Here is a 17,673-nt window from a genome sequence, read left to right as displayed (position 1 = left end):
ATTTTTTTATTTAAATTATTATATATATATATTAATTAAAATTATTTTTTTTAAAAATTTATAAAATTATTTTATATATATTAAATTATTTTTAAATATAAAATTTAATTTTTATATTATTTTTATATATATTATATATTAAAAATTTTATATATTTTAATTATATATATATTTATATATAAAATTATTTTATATATATATTTTTTTATATTATATTTAAAAATATATTTTAAAATATTTAATATATAAAAATTTTTAATATATATAATTATTATATATATATATATTTTATATATATAAGAATAATATATATATAAAATTTTTTTAAAAATTATATTATATATAATTTTTTTAATTATTTTTTTTTTAAAAAAAATTTTTTAAATATATATTCACATATTTTATATTATATTTCTTTATTTTTTTTTATATTTTATATTTTATTTTTAAAATTATAATTTATTTTTTTATTTTTTTTTTCCCTTATTTATTTTATTTTTTTTAAAAAATTTTTTAAATTATTTTTTTTTTAAAAATTATATTTATATTTTTTTTTTTTTTTTAAAAATTTATTATTAATTTTTTACATATTTATAAATTTTTATATTTTTTTATTTTATTCCTTATATTTTTTTTTTTTGGGTTTTTTTTTTTTTTTTTTTTTTTTTTTTTTTACGGGGTTCATGTTTGGCCTCGGGTCCCCGCTGTTTTAAAATTGTTTTTTTTTGGATGGGTCCTGTTAAGCCCCCCTTTTCCTTTCCCGGGAGGGGCCCGCTGTTCCCTTTTTTGGTTTCCCTCTCTTTTTTTTCCCGGGGCTTGCCCCCCACGACTGGGCTGGGGGGGGGCCCCCGGGGCTCGGGCGGGTGGTTCCTTGCCCGGGGAACCGCCCCCGGCCGGGGCTCGCCCCCCGCTAGTTCCGCCCTGCCCTCTTGATCCGTGTTTTAAACCCTTGGCCCCGGGGCCCATATATCATAAATATATATATATAATATATATATATATATATATTTATGTATATTTTTATATATTTTATATTATTTAATATCAAATTTATATCTTTTCTATCATCTATTTTTATCTATCTTCTAAATAAAATAAAATTTATATATTATATATATATATATTTAATTTATAAATCTATATGTATATATATATATTTATATATAATATTTTATATATTTTATATATATATACTATATTATTTTATTTATAGTTTTATATATAATATATATTATAATATATATAATTTATATTTTTATGTATGTATTTTTTTTAAAATATTTTAAAAAATTTATTTTTTTTATTTTATATATTTTATATATTTATATATGTAGATCTCTCTCTCTTTTCTCTGTCTCTCTCTCCCTCTCCTCTCTCCCCTCTCTCTATATATATTTATATATATTTTTAATTATATATATATATTATATATAAAAATTATATATATATATAAAATAATTATAAATATTATATTATAAATATTATATATATTTATATACATTATTATTTATATATATATCTATATATATATATATTTATTTAGTATTCATATATATATATTTTATAGATTTCATATATATATATTCATATAGATATATTTTCTCTCTCTATTAAAAATATATAGCTAAAATCTCCTGGTCGTCCCACAGGTCTCCCCCACCCAGGGTTGTCTCGCAGAGGTACAACCTGATGGGCAGGGTCGCCAGGGAGACAAGCTAGGTGCCCATAATAGGTTGGCGATCCCGGATTATGAAAGTAACAGGTCCCATGCCAGTCTCCGGTGAAACCCGGGCCGGTTGGGACACGGGGGCCTGCCAGCTGAAACCCCATGATTCGGCGAAGGGACTTGTTACAAAAGGCACCAAGGCGAGACTCCAAGACATTGGATAGGGTCCAGGTTTCGCTTCCATAGAGCAAAACTGGCAGTATCAAGGCTTTGAAGACACGCAGCTTGGTCCTTCTGCATAGGTACCAACATCTCCAAACGCTCTTGTTGATCGAGTTCATGGCTCCTGTTGCCAGACCAATCTGTCTACTGACTTCTTGGTCTGACAACCCAGAGATATGGACTACGCTACCAAGGTATGTAAAATTTTCTGTAACTTCAACATCCTCGCCGCAAACATGGATCGACTGAATGGGTTCTCCACCAATGTAAACATTAAAGGGAAGGTTATTATGTCTATGGAAAGTAATTTTGGCAGTGTTAGTGGGGTTCTTACAATGACCTCTGGGAGGAAAGGAGTAGCACTGTACTGATATCACATCATAGTAGAGTCCGTGAGGCAGGCGAATAAGTCTTCTCCATAATCTGACCGTTTTTTGTTATAAATAGGGCAGTTTGCTGGGGAGACAGAGACAGTTCTGGTGCAATTATTGTGGGCTGGGTGAGGTTCTGCAGGAATGGAGTTACCAGAGAGATCAGTTAGAGTTGATAATGCTATACCTTGGTTTTCAAGTGTTACTGTGACGAGACGGGAACGATCGGGTCAGCTACGGAAAGAGTAGAAGGTAAAAGGACGGGGGGCATATGGCAGAGGGAATAGTGTTGAGGAAAGTAGTATTATGGAGAGATGGGCAATAAGGCTGTAAAGCAGTAATAAGACATGTTGGGGTAGTTGATGAAGAAGATTGTTGGGGAAGAGGTGATGAAGTTGAGCATGTTGGGAGAGTAGGAATGTCTCCTGGAGATTGAGTGTTGACTTGGGTTGATAACATACTAGTAGGCATTGAAGAGGGGGTAGTAGTTGCAGTGTTCAGAGCCGTGGTCAAAGGAGAGCCTGGGGTCAGGGAATCGGGAGAGTTTGAATTGCTGGGGCAAGCCTCATTGCCCCTTATAAGGGTAAAACGTCTTCATTATTGACCATGGTAAGCCTGGAGTATATTGGGGAGAAAAACAGTCCAGCCCTCAGGGTCCCCTTGGGGGGTAAGGGATAGACAACTAAAACAGGGGAATACCATGCCCATGGCTCCCTCAGGCCATTCAGGACTAGCACAAAGTTAGCCTTTCATCCTTTCAGCACGGCTCTCACACCTTAGGAAGTAGATAATGGTTAATGGTTAAAAGCAAGATAAATGTGCTAGACATCTAAGGTCATGTAGCACTATAGTTAATGTTAGGGAAGGGTGGTTGAGTTAGTGATTAGTTGTCTAAGCTGGGCAAAGGAATTGGTGAGTGAAAGGGTTAGGGTCGGGTGTGTAAGGAGTTAGATTGATGAAGGATATGTATGCGTTTGAGGAAAGAGAATAGGTTGTTGAAGCAGAAAGTGTGGGATTGTGTAAGGATGTCTGATAGGTTGGGAGGTCTGTGAAGGATAGGATGTGTGGGATTGAAAGGGGAACATTACATAAGGAACATAAGGGGGGATCAGATTGTAATCAGATGGGATGTTTAGAGGGGTGTGCCATGCGTAAGCGGGCAGAGGGGTCTCCCAACGCTGTTCCGATGAATGGATGACCAAAGGGGAAATTTGTAGTTTTACAAAAATGTAATTTATTATGCGGAGGCTTCCCAAAAAAGATTGCCATCGTTATACAAGGTCTTAAATTGGGTAATAATCCGGGGTTTGGGATACTTTGAGAGCGTGTTTGGATGATGGGAAGCGGCGTGGGTGTAGTGTTTGCGTTCTTTCCCGGGGGGATTCCAACATGGCGGGGCCCCACAAAATTTGATTTTTTTTTAGGGCGTTGGACGGGTAAAAAACCATTTCGGATTTCAAAAAGGGGGTTGGTGGTGTGTATGATTTATAAAAGTTAATGATTGGGGGTCAGTAAAAATTGTAATAGGGGGAAGGGGAAGTGAGTATGGTTTTAGAGAAAAAAAGGAGTGCATACAGTTTTGTATAGGACCGGGTTTTCAGGGGGAAGGGGAGATTTAAAGTAGGGGTTGGAGTTTACTGCAAAACCAACCGTGGTGGTTTGGGAGCCTCAGTTAAGTGAATACTAGAGGAATGAGTGGAGACAGGTCGGGGAATGGGAAAAAAAGGGCAGTAGGGGGATTTTTTGATTTTGGTGGGTCGGGGAAAACAGAGAGAAATATGGGGGTGGGTATAACCGGGAGGGAGGAAGGGACGAAAAACGGGGGTTTTGGAGAGGGGGGAAAAGGGGAATGGGAGGGGAGGGTATCATGCAGTGGGGAAAGGGTGGGGTAAACGTGGGATGAAGCTAAGTGGAAAATAGGGATGTGGATAGTTATTTTGTGGGGGAAAATTTTGGTGGAATCGAAAAAGCATCGGAGAGAGAGAAGGCACGACGTCGAGATAGAGAGGTATCCCTGATTCAGGTACAGGCTCTCACGGGAAAGGGGAGCAAATCCTAGTGCTAAGCGAAGACCACAGTGATGGATTGTATCAAGATGGGAAAAGGAGAATTTAGGCAGAGGAGTAATTGGCATCCAAATCAAGAGTAGAGGCAATGTAACTGAAATTAAAGGAGATTTTGCGATCTGAGCCCGATTTGGGAGAGAGTTTTAAATTCGAAGGCGGCGGAGGTTTTTTATTTAATTGTAAAATATGGTCTCGCCAGGAATTTTGGAGTAAAAAAGCCCCTAGGAATTTGAAAAGGAAGGGTTTTGGAGTGGAGTGCCTATAAAAGTGGGGTGGGGTCCAAACCAGAGGAGAAAAAAGGATGGAAAAAGTTTTTAGAGGTAGAAAAAGCGGAACCCATGGTTTTGTGGCCCAGGAAGATACTGTGAGATTGCAGTTTGGAAATTGTAAGATTTGGTAGGGATGGCCAGGGGGCATAGAGGGTTAAATCATCAACATATAGTGAGACCGGCCCCTGGGGTAAAACTGAGGCAATTATAAACAGAAAGAAGGAAAAAGGGGGAAATGACACCTGCCTTGGGGCACTTCGTTTTTAGGAAAAAGATGATGGCAGGGCAATTTTGAAGGAAAGTGCTTTGGGAGAGGAAGTTTTATTAGACATCCTGTTTCCAGTACGCCTAGAGGGAAAATTTTGGAAAATTGGGTACCGCATGTCGTTCTAGCTTTTTCTAGATCAAAAAATAAGCTAGTCGGTTTTCATGGCGTGAAAATGCGTGAAAATTTATGTCTAAAAATAAGCAAGGGGTCAGTGTGCTTCTGGCACGGCAAAAACCGTTTTGGGGAAGGAGAGAGAAGTTTGTGAGATTCAAGATAAAAACACATTAAGGGGAAGTTCGCCATTGCCAAAGTTTGCACAACAGTATTATGCGAGGGGGCGATAGTCTTGGGGGGGGTCCCCGATTTTTGGTTTCGGGAAGGGGGAAAGAGCTTCTCGCCAATTAAAAGTAAAATTTCCTGATGTCCATATGGGGTTGTAAATTTTAATGGGAAGGAAAAGGAGAAGATGGGATTTGCCGGCATACGTATGATCCTCGGGGGCCTTTCATGATGTTACGGCACGATTGTGGGGCAGAATGAGTTCAGATGAACAAATGGGGCATTATGGGATTCCCAGAGGATGGGGGAAGGAAATGGGGTATTTTCTCTGGGGGCTTAATAAAAGAGAAGGGGAAAAAAGGGGGAAAACCCACCCTGACCGGGCTAAAAATAACACCCATTCTTAGCGACTTGGAAGGGGACGAAATGAGGGTATCTCATAGGAGGACGGGGGCAGAGGGGGGGGGATGTTGCTGTATTTTTTGGATTCGGCCCAACATTGAATAGATGTGATTTGGGGAGAACTGAAAGTAGTCACTATGGGGAAAGGGGTCTAAGCTGAAAATGGAACTAAATGAAGAGAAGGGAGCATAGAGAGAGGTCCTGCATGAAAAGTTTTTGCGTGGTGTATCAAGTGTGTGGGGGCGATTGAATTTAGAATAGTAAGGTCAGCTGGGGAAGGAAGCGCTCTAAGATGGCCTGGGAGTTGGGATAGAATCCCCCAAAAGAGTGTGGCGGCATTAAAGTCACCCATGAGGAAAGGGGTTTTGAATTTGGAAAAATTAGATTTTAAAAGCAACAAAGTAAAGGGGGGGAAAGGGGGGAAGTAGACTGAAATTTTTTTGTGATCAACGATGAAGGAAGATACAATAACTGTGCAAGGGACTTTGGTTTGAAAGGGAGGTGTGACATGGGGTTTTTTCTGATTGATATTTGGGAGGGAACTAAAGGGGAATGGGGGGAAGGAAAAAATGATAATTGGGTTTTGGTTTTTTGGGATGTGTAAAAAAGGTTTTTTGAAGGCATAAAACATGGGTTATAAGGAAAGGATAGACAAAGGTCAGGTCTGTGGGAGGGAAACCCGCGAATTTCCCAAAGAATGATAGTTATACTTTGTTATAGATTTTACTTTTTTGGAGAATTTGGGGGGAAGAGCTAAGGGGGGATAAGGTGAAAGGTCTGAGATGGTAGAGGTGTGGGAGTTGGGGCGTTCTACTAGGGGGGGTATTGGGAAATGGGGTCTGAGGAAAGGGATATTTGTACAAAAGGGACACGTGTGTATCCAGGAGGGAGTGAAGGGTAGGGGGTGGTGGGGGGGGTTAAATTTGGGGGGGGTTGGGGTCGGGGGGATGGCTGTGGGAGGGGGTAGGGGATGGTTGTGGGGGGGATACGTTAGGAGGGATGGATATCAGCAGTTTTTGGAGGGGGGAAAGGGAGCAGGAATTGAAAATTTTGGAGTTGAGTGTCAGTTTTCTTTAAGTATCTTGAATATTTTCAATAGTTTTTTCTGGGGATTGGTTGGGGTTTTTGGGGGAAAAAAGGGTTTCTTGTAGGGGGGGGGGGGAAGAGAGGGCTGGTGCCCTCAAGGTAGGGGAAAAGGAAGGTGGAGGTGATTTTTGTGGTAGGGAAGAGGGGTGGAAAACGTTTTTTTCTGTGGGTTTAGGGTAGTGCGGGGGAGGGAGGGGGGAAGGTGTTGGGGTTGTAGTGGTGTTTGGGAGTATCTGTAATAGAATTGGGGGTTTTTGGTTTAGGATGGCAAAAGTTTGACGGGGGAAAGGTAGGAAGTAGAGAGGGGGAGTTAGATTAGGAGGGGGGTTTTGGGAAAAATTGGCGAATGAGCATATTCTGGAGTAAGGATAGAGAAAAAAACCACGTCGACTTGCTCCTTTTCGGCTTTACGTATGTGAGTCCAATTTTGAATCTAAAGGTTGTACCTCAGACTCAATTTGTAGGTGGGACATCCCCTATAAAAAAAACATTATGGGGGCCGCCACAGTTGGCCCATTGCGTGATTGGGGCCATACAGTAGATCGGGTATGGCCGGGTTTTGGGCACAAGGGGGCTCGGGCTTGGAACGGCAATTTTTGGGCTGGGTGTCCTAGACCCAAAAATTTTTTGGCACTGACGGGGGGAGGTTGGTATGGACGAACAGGGGGATTTCCTCCTATGTAGACTTAAAAGGGAAGGTCATGCCAAAGGGAAATTTTGGCTATTTTGGGGTTTTTTTCGATGACCTCGGGGGGGAAGGGTAGCTTGTACTATGTTCATCATAGCCCTTGAGACGGGCAGTAGGTCTTTCCACAATCTGACCAATCTTTGTATGATTGGGCTTTTTTGGCGGGGGAGATTGAAATTGTTCCGGTGCAATATTGGGGTAGGAGGGGGTTTTCTGCAAGGAGGGGGTTACCATATATGTCTTTGTTTTGTAATGCTATAGTTTGGGTTTTTTCGGAGTTACTGTGACAAGAGGGGAGGGGCGGGTCGGCTAGGGAAAGGATTTTACCACTTTTTTTAAGACATTTTTGGGAAAAAGGTGGGGAGCTGTGGGGGGGTTTCCGAAAATCGGTCCATTTGGTGCGCTAAAGGGGAGTACAAGATTTTTGTAGAGAAGGGGTATTAAAAAAGGCGAGGCGTGCAAGATGGAGTAGTGTTGGGGAGGTAGTGTTATGGGAGGGGGTCAAAAAGGGCTGTAAGGTATTAATTGGAGGATGGGTGGTTGATTTTGGGAGGTTGTGGGGGTAGAGGTTTTTAAGTTGAGCAGCGGGAGAGTGGAAAATTTTCCCTTTAAAGGGGTTGATTTTTGGCACTGTACTGTATGCATTGAGAGGGGTAGTTATTGCATTTTTCGGACCGTGGACAAAGGAGACCGGGGGGTAGGGAATCGGTGGGTTACTCTTTGGGGGTATTTTAAAGGGGCAACCCTCTTTTTCCCCCAAATAGTGGGGATATTTTTTCTTGCTGGCCAGGGAAAGCCTGTTATGGGGGGATAAAAACAGTCCACCCCCCCGGGTCCCCTTGAGGGAAAGGGGCTGGTTACTAAATCGGGGGAATCCCGTGCCCATGGCTCCCTCAGGCCGTTCAGACTGGCAAAAAGTCAGCCTTTAATCCTTTCAGCACGGCTTCACACCTAGGGGGGTAGCGAAGGTTTGGTAAAGGACGAAAAAAAAGGGGAGAAGAAAAGAGAGAGAGGAGAGAGAGAGAGAGAGAGAGAGAGAGAGAGAGAGAAAGAAAGGGAGAACTCGAGAGAGAAGAGAGGAGAAGAAAAAAAAAAAAAGGGACCTGAAAAATTGTTGAGTCGGGGCTATCCCAAGGTTGGGGAGTACCCAAACATTGGGTCCAGCCCTCCCCCTCCTAAAGCCCCCCACACAAAAGGGGGAAAGGTTTGGGGGGGGGTAGGAAGTAGATAGTAGAAGGGGCGGGAAAAGGGTAAAATAGAAAACAGGGGGAAAAAGGGCTGGGGCCCCAAAGGGCACAGAGACCCCACATTGAGGCTCATCCTCGCCCCCTTGCCCCCCATGAAAAACATCGGAAAAGGGTTTGGGGGGGTCGTCAAGGGACAAAAACCTTCTGGTACAAGTTTTCGGGGGGAAATGAGGTTGGGCGGGAAAAATTTTCCCAGCGAGGTCAGTCAGGTAGATGGTGAACGGCTTGGGACTCGGAAGTAACTGGGGAAAGGGCGTAAACTATCGAATGACGCGACAGGACACTTTGCCTACCTATTTTTGAACTTTTTTGGAAGAAAAGGTCAGTGTCAGACTACGGGGCTGACTCTGATAAACCCTCAAAAATTTTTTAGAATGGAAGAGTAAAAAGGGGGGGGGAAAAGGGGGGTGGTATGGAGAAATCAGTAAAATTGGGGGGAGGACATATGGAAAAAACAATAAGGATAAAGAGTATAAAAAGGGGGGTGGGGGTAGACAATAAAACGTGCACAGAAGAGGGAGGGAATGTTAAAAGGAAGAAGGTATTCTGTCGGGATGATTCGGAATGAATAGTTTTGATCAAGCTTTGGGGGGGAAATTAGTACTCGGGCCGTGGTCAAAGGACAGGGTCAGGAACCCGGAAATCAAAATTTGATGGCTAGTTTTATAGGGGCAAACCTAAATGCACTTAAAAAAACTATAAACATCTTCATTATTTGGGCCCTGGTGGTCGATATAAAAGGGGGGGAGGAAAAAATTCAACCCCCAGGCTCCATGAAAGATAAGGCAAACAATTTTAAACCCAAAGGGAAAAACATGCCCATGGCTCCCGGGGCCTTTATGACTGACACCAAGCCAAGGGTAGAAGGAAAGCCCCCTGCAAAATTTGTTGAGGCAAAGCTGGATCCAAGAAAGGTGTGATCCCCCCTAGGCCTGTCCTGTCTCCTAAGCCCCCCCCAAAAACAAGCAAGGGATTTGGGGGGACTTTATATAAAGAAATGAACTTTATCTTCCATGAATTTCTTACAAAAGCAATTGCATCACATTAGTGTGGTTTGGGCACCAAGTATTTTTCTTTTTTGGTTTTCAGTTTTTGTATTACTTTCAAAAAATTCAAGTGGATTTGTTTGTAATTCAAAACAAACTTTATTTCATTCATTGGTTGCTTTACCAATCTAAATCCAATTCTTTAAAATCAGTTGGGGTATTTTCTTTCAATGAAATATCACTATCCTGATTTGGCATTTAACATTCTTTTACAATCTTGGAAAAAATCAATTTCAGAATGTTTAGACAATTTTTAAGTATTGATATCTCATCAATAACGGTAAAGGTCATAAAAAATTGAATATTGGGATCAAATTTTAAAAATTCAAATTACAATTTCCATCAGGGTTTTTGCACGCTTGCCGTGATGCTGTCCCTCCCTTCATTTTTTTTACCACATCAAAGCTAAACCCGGGAAACATTTTTGTGATGATTTAACCAAGGATTAAAGGGCTTCTAAAATAGGTTTTTACTGACACTGCATACATTGAAATGAATTTTTTTTAGAAACATTACACCATAATCTGTCTTTACAGCAAAAAAATTACACAACCCCTTACCCAAAACATGTTTTTGAAAACTTAGGGGTATTATCAGTTTTTTGGTAAAATACTAGTATTATATAAATTTTATGCAAACAAATGCAATCAAAGATATGTGAAACCCTTGTACCATTACTCTTACATCCACTCTATCAAGAGTGAGAGCACTCCTTTTCCCCTTTTAAGTTGCCCTGTATAAAGGTTTCAGCTACCCAAAATTCAAGCACCCGCCTGATGGTATTGGGGTCCACCAATGAAAACCATCATACTGCAAAAAAGGAGGTAAGGCTTTGAATTCTTAACAATCAACTTCAACAAAAGGATAGGAAGGAAGGAAGTATCAGGAGAAAATACTTTTTTAACAACATATGGTCATTTGTATTGTGACTTTTTTTAAAACCTTTTTTTTTTACTAAATTTTTTGAAAATTTCCCTACAAGATTACTATATTCTGTGAAAATAAACAAGAATATTTCACATTTCACCTGGGGGAATTAAAATTCCCAAAAATTTAAAAATCAACTTTATACGAAATAGATCTTAAAAATTTAGAAAATTTACATAAACTTAAAATCAAAAAAAAAGTACTGTTTTGAAGTGTTTCATCAATATTTCAAACGTAACTATAAACAAAAATTTTCATACGCATTTTCTATTATAATACATGGGATCTTAGCACTTTTTTTGACGCTACTCAGAAAAAATTTTCCCTTTCCTCAGACTTTCCACAGCTGCAGAAAATTAAATTTTTTTTTTTTTTGGTGTATGGGTTTTATTTTATTTTTTTTTTAATTTATTTATTTTTTTAAATTCTATTAAACTGTAAATACATATTTTAGAAATAAATTTCTGTTAATTAAAAAAAAAAATAAAACCCCAACATTCACAAATGGACTCAAGATTTTACAAAGTTTAGGAAATGCTTACTTACAAAACAGACAAGGCAAAGCTGTTTAAATTTTTTCCCCGAAACAAAAACTTTTGCCCTTCAAAAATTATTGCCTTTAATTCTACAAAAAGCATATGACAAAAGAGAGATCAAAAAATACATATAATCCAAAAAATGGAGGCAAAAACAAAAGTGAATTATATTGCTTTACATTTTTGCAAGTTTTTAATACTAGGAGCCCAAATTTAAAATAGTCAAAACAACTGACACTTTAGACAAATCTAATTACAAGCTGCAAAACATAGGAAAAGGCCTATCATGGCCTATCTGAATGTATATATTTTGGAAGTCTTGGAAATGTTTTCCAGTCCTTTATATCTTTGGGGCGAAGTAAAAGTTTTTTACCAAAATCAAAGACTGTTATTTTGGGTTCTTTAAATAAAAATAGGGACTTTCCAAAACTACAAATTTTTTTATCTCACTGACATTTTTTAACATCATGAGATAAAAAACTATACATACGAATGTGTAAATTACTGTGTACTGAACGAACACAATGTAACATTGCAAAACTGCGATGGTGGTTTTTTCATTTTAAACTAAGTTTTTATTTTTTTGGAAATTAATCAGCGAGCACTAATGGTTCTACAGATGCACATTAAATTTCATCTTTATACAAATCTTGAGGGAAGGGCAACAGGCATTGTGGACGGCAGCTTTGTTTTTTAAGACCGACATAGGCACTGGTGTGCTTTTGGGGTGACATCCCCCCCCCCCAATTTGAAATTTAAGCAAAGCATAAGGATTTTTATTCTTCGTTGCAAGAAAAAATCCCACAGCAAATTTCTATCCTGTTCAAAAATTTGGAAAATTAGTCCCCTAATACACTATTTTTTATAGAAAATCTTTTACTTTTTACATTATTTTACATCACATCATCATTTTTACTGTCATATATATAAATTACTTTTTTTAATTTTTTAGAACAAAAATGTGTGTCCTTCCTTTTTAGGAAACAAGAAGTTAAAGGCCTTTAAATGAAAATGTTTTTCAAAAATTTATAAAACAGCAATGCTAAATCAAGGAAACAGAAAATTTCTTTAAACTCTTACTCTCTTCAAAAATATGCAAACATATTAAAATTTTTTTATTTTTTAACAAGATGATTTTCTTCTAAGAGCACCCCTAAATCTAGTTTTGCTGAAAATAAAATTTAAACCATTTTAAAATTTACAATAAATAAAACACATGGGATAAAACTGCTCAGTTTTAGGATTCTACAGGCATTTAAAAATGTGGCTTGCTAAAAGACCAGCTACTTTTAAAACCACCTTCTTCTTTCTTCAATTTCCGGAAAAAATTAAATACAATAGAACATAGACTTGTTGATTTTTTGTGATTCTTTTGTATTCACCATATTTTACATTTCATTAAAAAATTACTTTTCTTTTTAATTAAAACTTCACCACTTCTGGGTTTGGGCCCCAAAGGGTTTTTCCTGGTGTTTATATCCTACCATTACCCCTTTACACTATTTTCACCATTTTCTACGAAAACCAGCATCCCAGCGTGGCACTAGCTATGAATGGGGGGGATTTCTAAACAAGTTTATCCCCGGTGTCTTTACGGCCAAGGACGTGTTCGTTGGGGGAAGCTGATTTGGATCATCACTCAGGGAGGGGTCCCCTGCCTCCTGTGGGGCCGAACACCCCCATTTGCTTTCTAATTTGTTACATTTTTTTGGTATGCATCACTCAAGGGGTATTTTGAGGGAGCTACCAAAAAACCCCATCATACTCTGAGGATGACTTGCGTAAAAAATCGAAGCAGAAAAGGAGGAGCTTGTGAAATGAAAGGGGGATGCGATGAGGAATGGAAGAACTCCCCATTATCTACAAAAATCCCGAAAACCACAAATGAAACAAAAAATAAGTGTTAAATAATCTAATAAACAAACTTATTGGAATAAGAAGTTTTTTTTTTTTTTTTTTTTTTTTTTTTTTTTTTTTTTGGCTGCCATGGTCACGCATGATACTTTTTTGTAGTTTTTCATGTTGTGATCTCTTGGGGTGATATTTGGGAGGGTCCCCATCCCCTTTTCCCTGAGAGTGCCAGTGTTACCTTTTTTTGGGAATCTTCTCTTAAATTTTCCGGGCTTGGGGCCCCACTGACTTGGGCTGGTTTGGCCAACCAGTCAGGAGGGAATCGAGGTGAAGTTCTTGCCAAGGGGAAAAAAACGCGCCCGGGCCGGTGCCCGAACCCTCGAAATTTGGGTTGCCGCGTGACTCTTTAGTCCGATGCTCAATCACCGGGCCCCCGGCCTGGGGAAATGGAGTTTTTATGTTTTTTTGCAACTTAGAGCGGTGGTTTTCCCTTGCCTTCCACCCAGTGTTTTTTATCGGTCACCATTCTATTTACCCGGCATTTTAATTGGGGGGCTTACCCCCACATTAGGCAGGGAATCAAGGTTAAGTTCCTTCCAGGGACAAGCCCAGCCAGTGACTGAACCCCGAACCATATTGCCGTCGTGACGTCTTTAGCCACGCCTAAAACCCCCGCGGCCTTATAAAAAATTTTTTATTAAAAATATCCCGGGTTTTGAGCCCCCCCCTTCCCCGGCAAATCTGTGCCAAAAAATGGCATGTGTGTCTGTGTGACTTGGGTATGGGCTGCTGAGTGTATGAGTGCACATTTTTATTTGTGGGGTGTGCAATTGTCTGTGTGCACTTTTTGTACGTATGGTGTCGGGGTGCGTGCGTGCGTGATTTAGTGGTAGGAGTGAGTGATGAGTGGTGAGTAATGAGTGAGTGAGGAGGGTGGTGAGTGAGGAGTGAGTAAGTGAGGATGAGTGAGTTTTGTGTGTTTTGTTGGGGTTTTGTTTGTGGTGTGTGTGTTGGGTGTGTGTGTGTGTGGGGGTGTGTGGTGTGCGTGTGTGTGGTGTGTTTTGTGGTGTGTGGGGTGTTTTGGGTGTGGTGGGTGTGTGTGTGTTGTGTGTGGTGTGTGTGTGTGTGTTTGTGTATGTGGGGTGCGTGTGTGTGAGTGAGAGTAGAGAGAGAAAAGATAGAGAGAGAGAATGGGTGTGCTCTATGCGTAGTGGTGTGGTGTGTGTGTGTGTGTGTTGTGTTTGTTGTGTGTGTGTGTGTGTGTGTGTGTGTGTGGTGTGTGTACGGGCGTGCGTATGTTGCGTGGGTTTTCGTGCGTAGTGTGCGGGGTATGTGTCGGGTATGTGTGGTGCGTATGTGTGCGTGCGTGCGATGTGTGCGTGCGTGCGTTTGTGACGTGCGGGCGATTGTGTGTCGTGCGTAGGTGTGTGGTGCGATGTGTGTGTGCGTGCGTATGTGTGTGTGCGTCGTATGTTGTTGCTGGTATGTGTGTATGCGTCGTAGTGTGCTGGCGTCGTAGGGGTGCGTGCGGCGTATTGTGCGTGCTGGTATTGTGCGTGCGTGCGTATGTGGGTGCGTGCGTAGTGTGCGTGCGTGCGTATGTGTGCTGCTGCGTAGTGTCGTGCGTGCGTATGGGCGCGCGTGGAAATATGTTTAAATACCCCAATTGTTAAAGACATTGCTTCTTCCCCCTTATAATTTCGGAAACTTCTGTCTTAATTTGTATATAATTTTTTTTGGGGGGGAAAAAAACAAAATTTTTTTAAACTTTTAGAATCCCAGAAAAACAAAAAATGATGCCCAAAAACACTCCTTACTAACCCTCTGCGGTCTCTAAGACACCCCCAGGGTGTATTTGGAGGGGCGGGGCAGGTCTAAGGGTTTACGATAAACATAATCCTCCATGTCACCCCTGTCGTCAGCTATGAAATCGTCATTCCAAATTCCCCGTTGGGGAAGGGGTGGGAAAATTTTTATCATCATGAATAATAGGCAAAAACTGTTTTGTGGATCTATTAAAAAAACAGTGTCATAATGGGCACAAAAGAAATAAATTGGCTAAACTGTATAAAAAAAAAAAACTGGCCACAAAATTAAACCTGGCCCCAAACCAACCACCGCCATTTTGTAAAAGGGGGGGGGTTTTTGTACAAAGACTGACTGGGCCGCGATTGAGTGTGTCGGCTTGACTCTTTATTGTCAAAAAGGGACACCCCAATAAATGAAGATACATGTTTTAAAACCCCCTGAGTTTTTTCACGAAATTCATGAATTTTCCTTTTTCTTCTTGAATGAGTTTTTTGGTTGTTAAACTTCACTCTTCTTACTGTTCGGTTCGTTTAAATTTTCTACTGACTTTATTGATCTTTACACGAACATCCTACATTTTTTTTTTACCAAATTAATTCGGTCCCTCTTTCCTCAGCCTGACCTCGCTTTCCCTTTTTTTCCCCAGTCAGTTTACCACGGGGAGCTATGGTAACAACACCCTCGCCCTTTTGTTCTTTGGTTGTTTGTAGTTGTTCTCAAGAGGAATAAGCGTGGCTTTTTTTAAGTGCTCGATAGTGACACGTTTTTTTAAAGGGGGCCCTCCCGAGCGGGAGGGGGGGGGGGGCTCGGGCTGCGAGGTCGAAAAGAGTTATAACCATTTTCGAATACTATACGAAGGAAAATACCCACCCTTTTTATTAGGTCCGGCAGCAAAAAATTGGCATCAAAAGGGCGAAAACCCACACCCCCCCAACGCCGATCGGCCATTTTCACCCTTTGAATATCGTAAAGGGCAAAAGAGACATTGTTATTGACCAAACCTACTGAAACTGAACGGAGGAGGTAAGGGGTTTTGTTTATAATGATTACCCCCAAGTTTTTGGTCTATGATAAAAAAAATATGAATAAGTAGAAAAAACAAAAAAATAACAATAAAACGATTATTACTACATACATACAAACAAAACGTAAACGTACATGAAATTTTATATAGGGCCCATATATTTAATAATTATATATTATATATATATATATATATAAAATATATATATGTAGGCCCACTAAAACTACGCGAATGCAACGGACATGCGAAAAGTATGCATACCAAAATTTTTACATGTACCATACAATCATACCTGTTCACAAAAATGTACACACGTGTAGACATTCAAACACACACACCACACCATATAACTTCTGTTACACGGGGCCAACTTCTTAGGAAATGTGCCAAAAATGTCATATGACCCTGTATATTAAAAATCACATAGACACACATACACTGTCTGCTACACATCAATATTTTTACACACACCAAAAACATGTTACAGTATTTCACACATGTGTAACATGAACTTTTTACACAGGGGTACATGTACACCCAACAAGCATTTTTTCATTGTAAACATGTGCATGAGAAAACACAAATACAATGGGTGAACCACCAGTGCAACGTCATGGCCGGGTAAGGTAACCAACCTTACGTTTTTTCCAAATTTTTTTTTGGGGGGGTACTCATTCTTTTTTTGTCATAACTCGAGCCCAAATTAAACATTTTCACTCTTTTTTACATTTTTTAAAGAGGAAAATTAAGTACTTTCTTTATAAAATTTTTTTCATAAAATTCTATTAAAGGTATGCAGAAATTTGCAAAATTGCAAAACGTGGGAAAAGGCGGACGCAAAAGCGTATTGGTAAAATTTTTTTTTGGGGGGGCGTCGCCCCCCGGGGGTCATTTTAAAAAAAAATTACAGAAAAGGTGGGGAATTTAAAATAACAATATTAAAAATTAAAAGGAAATCGATAAGAATTTTTTTGATTTTATAACTTCCCCCCCCCTTTTTTTCCCCCTCCCCCCTTTTTCGGGACGGTCCCCCCTTTAAGGCGCGAATGAGCTTGACGGATTTTTGTTAAATTTATCATTTGGTATAGTGGGAGTATTTTCTCATATCAAAGTCACAAGGTGCCACATATTACCCCGGGGTTACGTTAAACCCTAATGATCTACCTCCACAAGGTAAGTAAAATTTAAACCCCAAGTTATTCGTTCAGTCGGCAACTTTTATTCGAGTCGGTGGAACCCAATTCACGTCCGTTCAATAGGGTTCTAAGTTTTTTCATCTTATTGGCTTTTTAACACTCCCTTCTCACCCCCGGAAGTCGCTTGCGTTTGGGGGAAAAACCCAAGGGGATCGGTGATTCGTTACAGTTAGACCCTCGGGAGATACCCTGTCACGAGCGCCCCTTTACAAATGGCAGAAAAAAGTGGGTTATTTTGGATTTTTCCCCCCTCGTTTCAGTTCCTTTATTTTTTTCGGGACTTTGGCCTAGGAACCCCCCTGGGAAATCTTGGTTCTACCCTAGCTTAGACAGACTACCTTGGAAAACCGAATTGGGGGAGCGAATCCGACTGAGTTCAAAAAAATGTGATTGCAGCGGCATTTCTGACCAGGAAAAATTTGCTTTGCTTGCAAACAATTTATCATGTCACCCTTCACTAATGCGTTTACATTCTGCCGCATATCGTTAAAATTTTAATTCAATTGTAGTTGAAATAATTTTGTATTTAATTAATTTCCTACTTAAAAAAAATTGTTAAAAGAACGTTATCTTCGTGTTTGGATTCATCCTTGTGTAGCTCCTCTTACTTTTATTCTCCTCACCACTCTCACACCAACACATATCCAGCAGAACAAAAGACAAAAAATTTTTTTTTTTTTTTTTTAAAACAAACCTTTTTTTCCCCCCTTTAAGGGTTTT

General features: G+C 39.6%; 1 protein-coding gene across 1 annotated transcript in view; it reads right to left on the bottom strand.

Moving 5' to 3' along the window:
* LOC119574360 (serine-rich adhesin for platelets-like) overlaps positions 1-17,673 on the bottom strand; it is a gene marked incomplete in the record, with an annotated part of 179,217 nt that overhangs the window by 20,273 nt on the left and 141,271 nt on the right.

This window comes from Penaeus monodon, chromosome 6, assembly GCF_015228065.2.
Source record: "Penaeus monodon isolate SGIC_2016 chromosome 6, NSTDA_Pmon_1, whole genome shotgun sequence".
NCBI lineage: Eukaryota > Metazoa > Arthropoda > Malacostraca > Decapoda > Penaeidae > Penaeus > Penaeus monodon.
This window is presented reverse-complemented; position numbering and strand designations above follow the sequence as displayed.